This window comes from Diorhabda carinulata, unplaced genomic scaffold, assembly GCF_026250575.1.
Source record: "Diorhabda carinulata isolate Delta unplaced genomic scaffold, icDioCari1.1 Dcau_19, whole genome shotgun sequence".
In the NCBI taxonomy this organism is placed as follows: Eukaryota; Metazoa; Arthropoda; class Insecta; order Coleoptera; family Chrysomelidae; genus Diorhabda; species Diorhabda carinulata.
The window spans coordinates 56,385-72,500 of NW_026613964.1; positions in this window are offsets into that span (position 1 = coordinate 56,385).

Here is a 16,116-nt window from a genome sequence, read left to right on the forward strand (position 1 = left end):
AATAGAAATAATAATGAAAAACAAGTATTATGAAATTAAATTCCGCTCGATATAGGAACTTGTCGAGAAAGATGATTTGTGAAGTTGAATGGAGATGTTTTGTATGTAGAAGTCGTCCGAGGTGTATGACATAAAAATGTTATGAAAATATTAACCATAAGGAAAAAAAGTATTATGAAATTAGATCGCCGCTCGATGTATGAACGTACGAGGTGTATTATATAAAAGTTGTATGAAAATAGAAATAATAATAAAAAACAAGTATTATGAAATTAAATTCCGCTCGATATAGGAACTTGTCGAGAAAGATGATTTGTGAAGTTGAATGGAGATGTTTTGTATGTAGAAGTCGTCCGAGGTGTATGACATAAAAATGTTATGAAAATATTAACCATAAGGAAAAAAAGTATTATGAAATTAGATCGCCGCTCGATGTATGAACGTACGAGGTGTATTATATAAAAGTTGTATGAAAATAGAAATAATAATGAAAAACAAGTATTATGAAATTAAATTCCGCTCGATATAGGAACTTGTCGAGAAAGATGATTTGTGAAGTTGAATGGAGATGTTTTGTATGTAGAAGCCGTCCGAGGTGTATGACATAAAAGTGTTATGAAAATATTAACAATAAGGAAAAAAAGTATTATGAAATTAGATGGCCGCTCGATGTATGAACGTACGAGGTGTATTATATAAAAGTTGTATGAAAATAGAAATAATAATGAAAAACAAGTATTATGAAATTAAATTCCGCTCGATATAGCAATTTGTCGAGAAAGATGATTTGTGAAAATTGAGTGGAGATGTTTTGTATGTAGAAGTCGTCCGAGGTGTATGACATAAAAGTGTTATGAAAATATTAACCATAAGGAAAAAAAGTATTATGAAATTAGATCGCCGCTCGATGTATGAACGTACGAGGTGTATTATATAAAAGTTGTATGAAAATAGAAATAATAATGAAAAACAAGTATTATGAAATTAAATTCCGCTCGATATAGGAACTTGTCGAGAAAGATGATTTGTGAAGTTGAATGGAGATGTTTTGTATGTAGAAGTCGTCCGAGGTGTATGACATAAAAATGTTATGAAAATATTAACGATAAAGAAAAAAAGTATTATGAAATTAGATCGTCGCTCGATGTATGAACGTACGAGGTGTATTATATAAAAGTTGTATGAAAATAGTAATAATTATGAAAAGCAAAGTATTACGAAATTAGCTAAGTTCGGTGACTGGCCGGCAGAGAGCGCTAGTGTCTATAAAACGGTATTTAGTTTGTCTTCTGGCCGGCAGAGGGCGCTAGTGTCTATTAAACCGTGTTAAGTTCGGTGACTGGCCGGCAGAGGGCGCTAGTGTCTATAAAAAGGTGTTTAGTTTGTCGTCTCTCCGGCAGAGGGCGCTAGTGTCTATGAAAAGGTGTTTAGTTTGTCGTCTCTCCGGCAGAGGGCGCTAGTGTCTATAAAACTGTGTTTAGTTTGTCTTCTGGCCGGCAGAGGGCGCTAGTGTCTATAAAACAGTGTTAAGTTCGGTGACTGGCCGGCAGAGGGCGCTAGTGTCTATAAAACCGTATTAAGTTTGGTGTCTGGTCGGCAGGATATAGGAACTTGTCGAAAAAGTTGAATTGTGTAAATTGAATGGAAATTTTTTTTATGTAGAAGCCGTTCGAGGTATATTATATAAAAGTGTTATGAAAATATTAACCATAAGGAAAAAAAGTATTATGAAATTAGATCGCCGCTCGATGTATGAACGTACGAGGTGTATTATATAAAAGTTGTATGAAAATAGAAATAATAATGAAAAACAAGTATTATGAAATTAAATTCCGCTCGATATAGCAATTTGTCGAGAAAGATGATTTGTGAAAATTGAGTGGAGATGTTTTGTATTTAAAAGCCGTCCGAGGTGTATGACATAAAAGTGTTATGAAAATATTAACAATAAGGAAAAAAAGTATTATGAATTTAGATCGCCGCTCGATGTATGAACGTACGAGGTGTATTATATAAAAGTTGTATGAAAATAGAAATAATAATGAAAAACAAGTATTATGAAATTAAATTCCGCTCGATATAGGAACTTGTCGAGAAAGATGATTTGTGAAGTTGAATGGAGATGTTTTGTATGTAGAAGTCGTCCGAGGTGTATGACATAAAAGTGTTATGAAAATATTAACGATAAAGAAAAAAAGTATTATGAAATTAGATCGCCGCTCGATGTATGAACGTACGAGGTGTATTATATAAAAGTTTTATGAAAATAGTAATAATTATGAAAAACAAGTATTATGAAATTAAATTCCGCTCGATATAGGAACTTGTCTAGAAAGATGATTTGTGAAGTTGAATGGAGATGTTTTGTATGTAGAAGTCGTCCGAGGTGTATGACATAAAAATGTTATGAAAATATTAACCATAAGGAAAAAAAGTATTATGAAATTAGATGGCCGCTCGATGTATGAACGTACGAGGTGTATTATATAAAAGTTGTATGAAAATAGAAATAATAATGAAAAACAAGTATTATGAAATTAAATTCCGCTCGATATAGCAATTTGTCGAGAAAGATGATTTGTGAAAATTGAGTGGAGATGTTTTGTATTTAAAAGCCGTCCGAGGTGTATGACATAAAAGTGTTATGAAAATATTAACAATAAGGAAAAAAAGTATTATGAATTTAGATCGCCGCTCGATGTATGAACGTACGAGGTGTATTATATAAAAGTTGTATGAAAATAGAAATAATAATGAAAAACAAGTATTATGAAATTAAATTCCGCTCGATATAGGAACTTGTCGAGAAAGATGATTTGTGAAGTTGAATGGAGATGTTTTGTATGTAGAAGTCGTCCGAGGTGTATGACATAAAAATGTTATGAAAATATTAACCATAAGGAAAAAAAGTATTATGAAATTAGATCGCCGCTCGATGTATGAACGTACGAGGTGTATTATATAAAAGTTGTATGAAAATAGAAATAATAATGAAAAACAAGTATTATGAAATTTAATTCCGCTCGATATAGGAACTTGTCGAGAAAGATGATATGTGAAGTTGAATGGAGATGTTTTGTATGTAGAAGTCGTCCGAGGTGTATGACATAAAAGTGTTATGAAAATATTAACGATAAAGAAAAAAAGTATTATGAAATTAGATCGTCGCTCGATGTATGAACGTACGAGGTGTATTATATAAAAGTTGTATGAAAATAGAAATAATAATGAAAAACAAGTATTATGAAATTAAATTCCGCTCGATATAGGAACTTGTCGAGAAAGATGATTTGTGAAGTTGAATGGAGATGTTTTGTATGTAGAAGTCGTCCGAGGTGTATGACATAAAAGTGTTATGAAAATATTAACGATAAAGAAAAAAAGTATTATGAAATTAGATCGCCGCTCGATGTATGAACGTACGAGGTGTATTATATAAAAGTTTTATGAAAATAGTAATAATTATGAAAAACAAGTATTATGAAATTAAATTCCGCTCGATATAGGAACTTGTCGAGAAAGATGATTTGTGAAGTTGAATGGAGATGTTTTGTATGTAGAAGTCGTCCGAGGTGTATGACATAAAAATGTTATGAAAATATTAACCATAAGGAAAAAAAGTATTATGAAATTAGATCGCCGCTCGATGTATGAACGTACGAGGTGTATTATATAAAAGTTGTATGAAAATAGAAATAATAATGAAAAACAAGTATTATGAAATTAAATTCCGCTCGATATAGCAATTTGTCGAGAAAGATGATTTGTGAAAATTGAGTGGAGATGTTTTGTATTTAAAAGCCGTCCGAGGTGTATGACATAAAAGTGTTATGAAAATATTAACAATAAGGAAAAAAAGTATTATGAATTTAGATCGCCGCTCGATGTATGAACGTACGAGGTGTATTATATAAAAGTTGTATGAAAATAGAAATAATAATGAAAAACAAGTATTATGAAATTAAATTCCGCTCGATATAGGAACTTGTCGAGAAAGATGATTTGTGAAGTTGAATGGAGATGTTTTGTATGTAGAAGTCGTCCGAGGTGTATGACATAAAAATGTTATGAAAATATTAACCATAAGGAAAAAAAGTATTATGAAATTAGATCGCCGCTCGATGTATGAACGTACGAGGTGTATTATATAAAAGTTGTATGAAAATAGAAATAATAATAAAAAACAAGTATTATGAAATTAAATTCCGCTCGATATAGGAACTTGTCGAGAAAGATGATTTGTGAAGTTGAATGGAGATGTTTTGTATGTAGAAGTCGTCCGAGGTGTATGACATAAAAATGTTATGAAAATATTAACCATAAGGAAAAAAAGTATTATGAAATTAGATCGCCGCTCGATGTATGAACGTACGAGGTGTATTATATAAAAGTTGTATGAAAATAGAAATAATAATGAAAAACAAGTATTATGAAATTAAATTCCGCTCGATATAGGAACTTGTCGAGAAAGATGATTTGTGAAGTTGAATGGAGATGTTTTGTATGTAGAAGCCGTCCGAGGTGTATGACATAAAAGTGTTATGAAAATATTAACAATAAGGAAAAAAAGTATTATGAAATTAGATGGCCGCTCGATGTATGAACGTACGAGGTGTATTATATAAAAGTTGTATGAAAATAGAAATAATAATGAAAAACAAGTATTATGAAATTAAATTCCGCTCGATATAGCAATTTGTCGAGAAAGATGATTTGTGAAAATTGAGTGGAGATGTTTTGTATGTAGAAGTCGTCCGAGGTGTATGACATAAAAGTGTTATGAAAATATTAACCATAAGGAAAAAAAGTATTATGAAATTAGATCGCCGCTCGATGTATGAACGTACGAGGTGTATTATATAAAAGTTGTATGAAAATAGAAATAATAATGAAAAACAAGTATTATGAAATTAAATTCCGCTCGATATAGGAACTTGTCGAGAAAGATGATTTGTGAAGTTGAATGGAGATGTTTTGTATGTAGAAGTCGTCCGAGGTGTATGACATAAAAATGTTATGAAAATATTAACGATAAAGAAAAAAAGTATTATGAAATTAGATCGTCGCTCGATGTATGAACGTACGAGGTGTATTATATAAAAGTTGTATGAAAATAGTAATAATTATGAAAAGCAAAGTATTACGAAATTAGCTAAGTTCGGTGACTGGCCGGCAGAGAGCGCTAGTGTCTATAAAACGGTATTTAGTTTGTCTTCTGGCCGGCAGAGGGCGCTAGTGTCTATTAAACCGTGTTAAGTTCGGTGACTGGCCGGCAGAGGGCGCTAGTGTCTATAAAAAGGTGTTTAGTTTGTCGTCTCTCCGGCAGAGGGCGCTAGTGTCTATGAAAAGGTGTTTAGTTTGTCGTCTCTCCGGCAGAGGGCGCTAGTGTCTATAAAACTGTGTTTAGTTTGTCTTCTGGCCGGCAGAGGGCGCTAGTGTCTATAAAACAGTGTTAAGTTCGGTGACTGGCCGGCAGAGGGCGCTAGTGTCTATAAAACCGTATTAAGTTTGGTGTCTGGTCGGCAGGATATAGGAACTTGTCGAAAAAGTTGAATTGTGTAAATTGAATGGAAATTTTTTTTATGTAGAAGCCGTTCGAGGTATATTATATAAAAGTGTTATGAAAATATTAACCATAAGGAAAAAAAGTATTATGAAATTAGATCGCCGCTCGATGTATGAACGTACGAGGTGTATTATATAAAAGTTGTATGAAAATAGAAATAATAATGAAAAACAAGTATTATGAAATTAAATTCCGCTCGATATAGCAATTTGTCGAGAAAGATGATTTGTGAAAATTGAGTGGAGATGTTTTGTATTTAAAAGCCGTCCGAGGTGTATGACATAAAAGTGTTATGAAAATATTAACAATAAGGAAAAAAAGTATTATGAATTTAGATCGCCGCTCGATGTATGAACGTACGAGGTGTATTATATAAAAGTTGTATGAAAATAGAAATAATAATGAAAAACAAGTATTATGAAATTAAATTCCGCTCGATATAGGAACTTGTCGAGAAAGATGATTTGTGAAGTTGAATGGAGATGTTTTGTATGTAGAAGTCGTCCGAGGTGTATGACATAAAAATGTTATGAAAATATTAACCATAAGGAAAAAAAGTATTATGAAATTAGATCGCCGCTCGATGTATGAACGTACGAGGTGTATTATATAAAAGTTGTATGAAAATAGAAATAATAATGAAAAACAAGTATTATGAAATTAAATTCCGCTCGATATAGCAATTTGTCGAGAAAGATGATTTGTGAAAATTGAGTGGAGATGTTTTGTATTTAAAAGCCGTCCGAGGTGTATGACATAAAAGTGTTATGAAAATATTAACAATAAGGAAAAAAAGTATTATGAATTTAGATCGCCGCTCGATGTATGAACGTACGAGGTGTATTATATAAAAGTTGTATGAAAATAGAAATAATAATGAAAAACAAGTATTATGAAATTAAATTCCGCTCGATATAGCAATTTGTCGAAAAAGATGATTTGTGAAAATTGAGTGGAGATGTTTTGTATTTAAAAGCCGTCCGAGGTGTATCTATCACATAAAAGTGTTATGAAAATATTAACAATAAGGAAAAAAAGTATTATGAAATTAGATGGCCGCTCGATGTATGAACGTACGAGGTGTATTATATAAAAGTTTTATGAAAATAGTAATAATTATGAAAAATAAAGCATTACGAAATTACCTAAGTTTGGTGACTGGCCGGCAGAGGGCGCTAGTGTCTATAAAACCGTGTTCAGTTTGTCGTCTGGCCGGCAGAGGGCGCTAGTGTCTATAAAACTGTGTTTAGTTTGTCTTCTGGCCGGCAGAGGGCGCTAGTGTCTATTAAACCGTGTTAAGTTCGGTGACTGACCGGCAGAGGGCGCTAGTGTCTATAAAACCGTGTTCAGTTTGTCGTCTGGCCGGCAGAGGGCGCTAGTGTCTATAAAACTGTGTTTAGTTTGTCTTCTGGCCGGCAGAGGGCGCTAGTGTCTATTAAACCGTGTTAAGTTCGGTGACTGGCCGGCAGAGGGCGCTAGTGTCTATAAAAATGTGTTTAGTTTGTCGTCTCTCCGGCAGAGGGCGCTAGTGTCTATAAAACCGTGTTAAGTTCGGTGACTGGCCGGCAGAGGGCGCTAGTGTCTATAAAAATGTGTTTAGTTTGTCGTCTCTCCGGCAGAGGGCGCTAGTGTCTATAAAACCGTGTTCAGTTTGTCGTCTGGCCGGCAGAGGGCGCTAGTGTCTATAAAACTGTGTTTAGTTTGTCTTCTGGCCGGCAGAGGGCGCTAGTGTCTATAAAACAGTGTTAAGTTCGGTGACTGGCCGGCAGAGGGCGCTAGTGTCTATAAAACCGTATAAAGTTTGGTGTCTGGTCGGCAGGATATAGGAACTTGTCGAAAAAGTTGAATTGTGTAAATTGAATGGAAATTTTTTTTATGTAGAAGCCGTTCGAGGTATATTATATAAAAGTGTTATGAAAATATTAACAATAACGGAAAAAAGTATTATGAAATTAGATGGCCTCTCGATGTATGAACGTACGAGGTGTATTATATAAAAGTTTTATGAAAATAGAAATAATAATGAAAAACAAGTATTATGAAATTTAATTCCGCTCGATATAGGAACTTGTCGAGAAAGATGATTTGTGAAGTTGAATGGGGATGTTTTGTATGTAGAAGTCGTCCGAGGTGTATGACATAAAAGTTCGGTCACTGGCCGGCAGAGGGCGCTAGTGTCTATAAAAAGTTGTTCAGTTTGTCGTCTCTCCGGCAGAGGGCGCTAGTGTCTATAAAACTGTGTTTAGTTTGTCGTCTCTCCGGCAGAGGGCGCTAGTGTCTATAAAACCGTGTTAAGTTCGGTGACTGGCCGGCAGAGGGCGCTAGTGTCTATAAAAATGTGTTTAGTTTGTCGTCTCTCCGGCAGAGGGCGCTAGTGTCTATAAAACCGTGTTCAGTTTGTCGTCTGGCCGGCAGAGGGCGCTAGTGTCTATAAAACTGTGTTTGGTTTGTCTTCTGGCCGGCAGAGGGCGCTAGTGTCTATTAAACCGTGTTAAGTTCGGTGACTGGCCGGCAGAGGGCGCTAGTGTCTATAAAACAGTGTTAAGTTCGGTGACTGGCCGGCAGAGGGCGCTAGTGTCTATAAAACCGTATAAAGTTTGGTGTCTGGTCGGCAGGATATAGGAACTTGTCGAAAAAGTTGAATTGTGTAAATTGGATGGAAATTTTTTTTATGTAGAAGTCGTTCGAGGTATATTATATAAAAGTGTTATGAAAATATTAACAATAACGGAAAAAAGTATTATGAAATTAGATGGCCGCTCGATGTATGAACGTACGAGGTGTATTATATAAAAGTTGTATGAAAATAGAAATAATAATGAAAAACAAGTATTATGAAATTTAATTCCGCTCGATATAGGAACTTGTCGAGAAAGATGATATGTGAAGTTGAATGGAGATGTTTTGTATGTAGAAGTCGTCCGAGGTGTATGACATAAAAGTGTTATGAAAATATTAACGATAAAGAAAAAAAGTATTATGAAATTAGATCGTCGCTCGATGTATGAACGTACGAGGTGTATTATATAAAAGTTGTATGAAAATAGAAATAATAATGAAAAACAAGTATTATGAAATTAAATTCCGCTCGATATAGGAACTTGTCGAGAAAGATGATTTGTGAAGTTGAATGGAGATGTTTTGTATGTAGAAGTCGTCCGAGGTGTATGACATAAAAGTGTTATGAAAATATTAACGATAAAGAAAAAAAGTATTATGAAATTAGATCGCCGCTCGATGTATGAACGTACGAGGTGTATTATATAAAAGTTTTATGAAAATAGTAATAATTATGAAAAACAAGTATTATGAAATTAAATTCCGCTCGATATAGGAACTTGTCTAGAAAGATGATTTGTGAAGTTGAATGGAGATGTTTTGTATGTAGAAGTCGTCCGAGGTGTATGACATAAAAATGTTATGAAAATATTAACCATAAGGAAAAAAAGTATTATGAAATTAGATGGCCGCTCGATGTATGAACGTACGAGGTGTATTATATAAAAGTTGTATGAAAATAGAAATAATAATGAAAAACAAGTATTATGAAATTAAATTCCGCTCGATATAGCAATTTGTCGAGAAAGATGATTTGTGAAAATTGAGTGGAGATGTTTTGTATTTAAAAGCCGTCCGAGGTGTATGACATAAAAGTGTTATGAAAATATTAACAATAAGGAAAAAAAGTATTATGAATTTAGATCGCCGCTCGATGTATGAACGTACGAGGTGTATTATATAAAAGTTGTATGAAAATAGAAATAATAATGAAAAACAAGTATTATGAAATTAAATTCCGCTCGATATAGGAACTTGTCGAGAAAGATGATTTGTGAAGTTGAATGGAGATGTTTTGTATGTAGAAGTCGTCCGAGGTGTATGACATAAAAATGTTATGAAAATATTAACCATAAGGAAAAAAAGTATTATGAAATTAGATCGCCGCTCGATGTATGAACGTACGAGGTGTATTATATAAAAGTTGTATGAAAATAGAAATAATAATGAAAAACAAGTATTATGAAATTTAATTCCGCTCGATATAGGAACTTGTCGAGAAAGATGATATGTGAAGTTGAATGGAGATGTTTTGTATGTAGAAGTCGTCCGAGGTGTATGACATAAAAGTGTTATGAAAATATTAACGATAAAGAAAAAAAGTATTATGAAATTAGATCGTCGCTCGATGTATGAACGTACGAGGTGTATTATATAAAAGTTGTATGAAAATAGAAATAATAATGAAAAACAAGTATTATGAAATTAAATTCCGCTCGATATAGGAACTTGTCGAGAAAGATGATTTGTGAAGTTGAATGGAGATGTTTTGTATGTAGAAGTCGTCCGAGGTGTATGACATAAAAGTGTTATGAAAATATTAACGATAAAGAAAAAAAGTATTATGAAATTAGATCGCCGCTCGATGTATGAACGTACGAGGTGTATTATATAAAAGTTTTATGAAAATAGTAATAATTATGAAAAACAAGTATTATGAAATTAAATTCCGCTCGATATAGGAACTTGTCGAGAAAGATGATTTGTGAAGTTGAATGGAGATGTTTTGTATGTAGAAGTCGTCCGAGGTGTATGACATAAAAATGTTATGAAAATATTAACCATAAGGAAAAAAAGTATTATGAAATTAGATCGCCGCTCGATGTATGAACGTACGAGGTGTATTATATAAAAGTTGTATGAAAATAGAAATAATAATGAAAAACAAGTATTATGAAATTAAATTCCGCTCGATATAGCAATTTGTCGAGAAAGATGATTTGTGAAAATTGAGTGGAGATGTTTTGTATTTAAAAGCCGTCCGAGGTGTATGACATAAAAGTGTTATGAAAATATTAACAATAAGGAAAAAAAGTATTATGAATTTAGATCGCCGCTCGATGTATGAACGTACGAGGTGTATTATATAAAAGTTGTATGAAAATAGAAATAATAATGAAAAACAAGTATTATGAAATTAAATTCCGCTCGATATAGGAACTTGTCGAGAAAGATGATTTGTGAAGTTGAATGGAGATGTTTTGTATGTAGAAGTCGTCCGAGGTGTATGACATAAAAATGTTATGAAAATATTAACCATAAGGAAAAAAAGTATTATGAAATTAGATCGCCGCTCGATGTATGAACGTACGAGGTGTATTATATAAAAGTTGTATGAAAATAGAAATAATAATAAAAAACAAGTATTATGAAATTAAATTCCGCTCGATATAGGAACTTGTCGAGAAAGATGATTTGTGAAGTTGAATGGAGATGTTTTGTATGTAGAAGTCGTCCGAGGTGTATGACATAAAAATGTTATGAAAATATTAACCATAAGGAAAAAAAGTATTATGAAATTAGATCGCCGCTCGATGTATGAACGTACGAGGTGTATTATATAAAAGTTGTATGAAAATAGAAATAATAATGAAAAACAAGTATTATGAAATTAAATTCCGCTCGATATAGGAACTTGTCGAGAAAGATGATTTGTGAAGTTGAATGGAGATGTTTTGTATGTAGAAGCCGTCCGAGGTGTATGACATAAAAGTGTTATGAAAATATTAACAATAAGGAAAAAAAGTATTATGAAATTAGATGGCCGCTCGATGTATGAACGTACGAGGTGTATTATATAAAAGTTGTATGAAAATAGAAATAATAATGAAAAACAAGTATTATGAAATTAAATTCCGCTCGATATAGCAATTTGTCGAGAAAGATGATTTGTGAAAATTGAGTGGAGATGTTTTGTATGTAGAAGTCGTCCGAGGTGTATGACATAAAAGTGTTATGAAAATATTAACCATAAGGAAAAAAAGTATTATGAAATTAGATCGCCGCTCGATGTATGAACGTACGAGGTGTATTATATAAAAGTTGTATGAAAATAGAAATAATAATGAAAAACAAGTATTATGAAATTAAATTCCGCTCGATATAGGAACTTGTCGAGAAAGATGATTTGTGAAGTTGAATGGAGATGTTTTGTATGTAGAAGTCGTCCGAGGTGTATGACATAAAAATGTTATGAAAATATTAACGATAAAGAAAAAAAGTATTATGAAATTAGATCGTCGCTCGATGTATGAACGTACGAGGTGTATTATATAAAAGTTGTATGAAAATAGTAATAATTATGAAAAGCAAAGTATTACGAAATTAGCTAAGTTCGGTGACTGGCCGGCAGAGAGCGCTAGTGTCTATAAAACGGTATTTAGTTTGTCTTCTGGCCGGCAGAGGGCGCTAGTGTCTATTAAACCGTGTTAAGTTCGGTGACTGGCCGGCAGAGGGCGCTAGTGTCTATAAAAAGGTGTTTAGTTTGTCGTCTCTCCGGCAGAGGGCGCTAGTGTCTATGAAAAGGTGTTTAGTTTGTCGTCTCTCCGGCAGAGGGCGCTAGTGTCTATAAAACTGTGTTTAGTTTGTCTTCTGGCCGGCAGAGGGCGCTAGTGTCTATAAAACAGTGTTAAGTTCGGTGACTGGCCGGCAGAGGGCGCTAGTGTCTATAAAACCGTATTAAGTTTGGTGTCTGGTCGGCAGGATATAGGAACTTGTCGAAAAAGTTGAATTGTGTAAATTGAATGGAAATTTTTTTTATGTAGAAGCCGTTCGAGGTATATTATATAAAAGTGTTATGAAAATATTAACCATAAGGAAAAAAAGTATTATGAAATTAGATCGCCGCTCGATGTATGAACGTACGAGGTGTATTATATAAAAGTTGTATGAAAATAGAAATAATAATGAAAAACAAGTATTATGAAATTAAATTCCGCTCGATATAGCAATTTGTCGAGAAAGATGATTTGTGAAAATTGAGTGGAGATGTTTTGTATTTAAAAGCCGTCCGAGGTGTATGACATAAAAGTGTTATGAAAATATTAACAATAAGGAAAAAAAGTATTATGAATTTAGATCGCCGCTCGATGTATGAACGTACGAGGTGTATTATATAAAAGTTGTATGAAAATAGAAATAATAATGAAAAACAAGTATTATGAAATTAAATTCCGCTCGATATAGGAACTTGTCGAGAAAGATGATTTGTGAAGTTGAATGGAGATGTTTTGTATGTAGAAGTCGTCCGAGGTGTATGACATAAAAATGTTATGAAAATATTAACCATAAGGAAAAAAAGTATTATGAAATTAGATCGCCGCTCGATGTATGAACGTACGAGGTGTATTATATAAAAGTTGTATGAAAATAGAAATAATAATGAAAAACAAGTATTATGAAATTAAATTCCGCTCGATATAGCAATTTGTCGAGAAAGATGATTTGTGAAAATTGAGTGGAGATGTTTTGTATTTAAAAGCCGTCCGAGGTGTATGACATAAAAGTGTTATGAAAATATTAACAATAAGGAAAAAAAGTATTATGAATTTAGATCGCCGCTCGATGTATGAACGTACGAGGTGTATTATATAAAAGTTGTATGAAAATAGAAATAATAATGAAAAACAAGTATTATGAAATTAAATTCCGCTCGATATAGCAATTTGTCGAAAAAGATGATTTGTGAAAATTGAGTGGAGATGTTTTGTATTTAAAAGCCGTCCGAGGTGTATCTATCACATAAAAGTGTTATGAAAATATTAACAATAAGGAAAAAAAGTATTATGAAATTAGATGGCCGCTCGATGTATGAACGTACGAGGTGTATTATATAAAAGTTTTATGAAAATAGTAATAATTATGAAAAATAAAGCATTACGAAATTACCTAAGTTTGGTGACTGGCCGGCAGAGGGCGCTAGTGTCTATAAAACCGTGTTCAGTTTGTCGTCTGGCCGGCAGAGGGCGCTAGTGTCTATAAAACTGTGTTTAGTTTGTCTTCTGGCCGGCAGAGGGCGCTAGTGTCTATTAAACCGTGTTAAGTTCGGTGACTGACCGGCAGAGGGCGCTAGTGTCTATAAAACCGTGTTCAGTTTGTCGTCTGGCCGGCAGAGGGCGCTAGTGTCTATAAAACTGTGTTTAGTTTGTCTTCTGGCCGGCAGAGGGCGCTAGTGTCTATTAAACCGTGTTAAGTTCGGTGACTGGCCGGCAGAGGGCGCTAGTGTCTATAAAAATGTGTTTAGTTTGTCGTCTCTCCGGCAGAGGGCGCTAGTGTCTATAAAACCGTGTTAAGTTCGGTGACTGGCCGGCAGAGGGCGCTAGTGTCTATAAAAATGTGTTTAGTTTGTCGTCTCTCCGGCAGAGGGCGCTAGTGTCTATAAAACCGTGTTCAGTTTGTCGTCTGGCCGGCAGAGGGCGCTAGTGTCTATAAAACTGTGTTTAGTTTGTCTTCTGGCCGGCAGAGGGCGCTAGTGTCTATAAAACAGTGTTAAGTTCGGTGACTGGCCGGCAGAGGGCGCTAGTGTCTATAAAACCGTATAAAGTTTGGTGTCTGGTCGGCAGGATATAGGAACTTGTCGAAAAAGTTGAATTGTGTAAATTGAATGGAAATTTTTTTTATGTAGAAGCCGTTCGAGGTATATTATATAAAAGTGTTATGAAAATATTAACAATAACGGAAAAAAGTATTATGAAATTAGATGGCCTCTCGATGTATGAACGTACGAGGTGTATTATATAAAAGTTTTATGAAAATAGAAATAATAATGAAAAACAAGTATTATGAAATTTAATTCCGCTCGATATAGGAACTTGTCGAGAAAGATGATTTGTGAAGTTGAATGGGGATGTTTTGTATGTAGAAGTCGTCCGAGGTGTATGACATAAAAGTTCGGTCACTGGCCGGCAGAGGGCGCTAGTGTCTATAAAAAGTTGTTCAGTTTGTCGTCTCTCCGGCAGAGGGCGCTAGTGTCTATAAAACTGTGTTTAGTTTGTCGTCTCTCCGGCAGAGGGCGCTAGTGTCTATAAAACCGTGTTAAGTTCGGTGACTGGCCGGCAGAGGGCGCTAGTGTCTATAAAAATGTGTTTAGTTTGTCGTCTCTCCGGCAGAGGGCGCTAGTGTCTATAAAACCGTGTTCAGTTTGTCGTCTGGCCGGCAGAGGGCGCTAGTGTCTATAAAACTGTGTTTGGTTTGTCTTCTGGCCGGCAGAGGGCGCTAGTGTCTATTAAACCGTGTTAAGTTCGGTGACTGGCCGGCAGAGGGCGCTAGTGTCTATAAAACAGTGTTAAGTTCGGTGACTGGCCGGCAGAGGGCGCTAGTGTCTATAAAACCGTATAAAGTTTGGTGTCTGGTCGGCAGGATATAGGAACTTGTCGAAAAAGTTGAATTGTGTAAATTGGATGGAAATTTTTTTTATGTAGAAGTCGTTCGAGGTATATTATATAAAAGTGTTATGAAAATATTAACAATAACGGAAAAAAGTATTATGAAATTAGATGGCCGCTCGATGTATGAACGTACGAGGTGTATTATATAAAAGTTGTATGAAAATAGAAATAATAATGAAAAACAAGTATTATGAAATTTAATTCCGCTCGATATAGGAACTTGTCGAGAAAGATGATATGTGAAGTTGAATGGAGATGTTTTGTATGTAGAAGTCGTCCGAGGTGTATGACATAAAAGTGTTATGAAAATATTAACGATAAAGAAAAAAAGTATTATGAAATTAGATCGTCGCTCGATGTATGAACGTACGAGGTGTATTATATAAAAGTTGTATGAAAATAGTAATAATTATGAAAAGCAAAGTATTACGAAATTAGCTAAGTTCGGTGACTGGCCGGCAGAGAGCGCTAGTGTCTATAAAACGGTATTTAGTTTGTCTTCTGGCCGGCAGAGGGCGCTAGTGTCTATTAAACCGTGTTAAGTTCGGTGACTGGCCGGCAGAGGGCGCTAGTGTCTATAAAAAGGTGTTTAGTTTGTCGTCTCTCCGGCAGAGGGCGCTAGTGTCTATGAAAAGGTGTTTAGTTTGTCGTCTCTCCGGCAGAGGGCGCTAGTGTCTATAAAAAGGTGTTTAGTTTGTCGTCTCTCCGGCAGAGGGCGCTAGTGTCTATAAAACAGTGTTAAGTTCGGTGACTGGCCGGCAGAGGGCGCTAGTGTCTATAAAACCGTATTAAGTTTGGTGTCTGGTCGGCAGGATATAGGAACTTGTCGAAAAAGTTGAATTGTGTAAATTGAATGGAAATTTTTTTTATGTAGAAGCCGTTCGAGGTATATTATATAAAAGTGTTATGAAAATATTAACAATAACGGAAAAAAGTATTATGAAATTAGATGGCCGCTCGATGTATGAACGTACGAGGTGTATTATATAAAAGTTGTATGAAAATAGTAATAATTATGAAAAGCAAAGTATTAGGAAATTAGATTTCGCTCGATATAGGAACTTGTCGAAAAAGATGAATTGTGAAAATTGAATGAAGGTGTTTAGTATGTAGAAGCCGTTCGGGGTGTAACATATAAAAGTTGTATAAAAATAGTGAAACAAAGGGAAAAAAGTATTGTGAATTTATATTCCGCTCGATATAATAGGTACTTGTCCAAAAATAAAGAAATAGATGTATGTTAGTTTCGGTTGTGTGAAGCGATGCACACCTGGGACACCTTCTGATGGGTATTATGAAGATTTTTCCATCCACACTAAAAAAAAC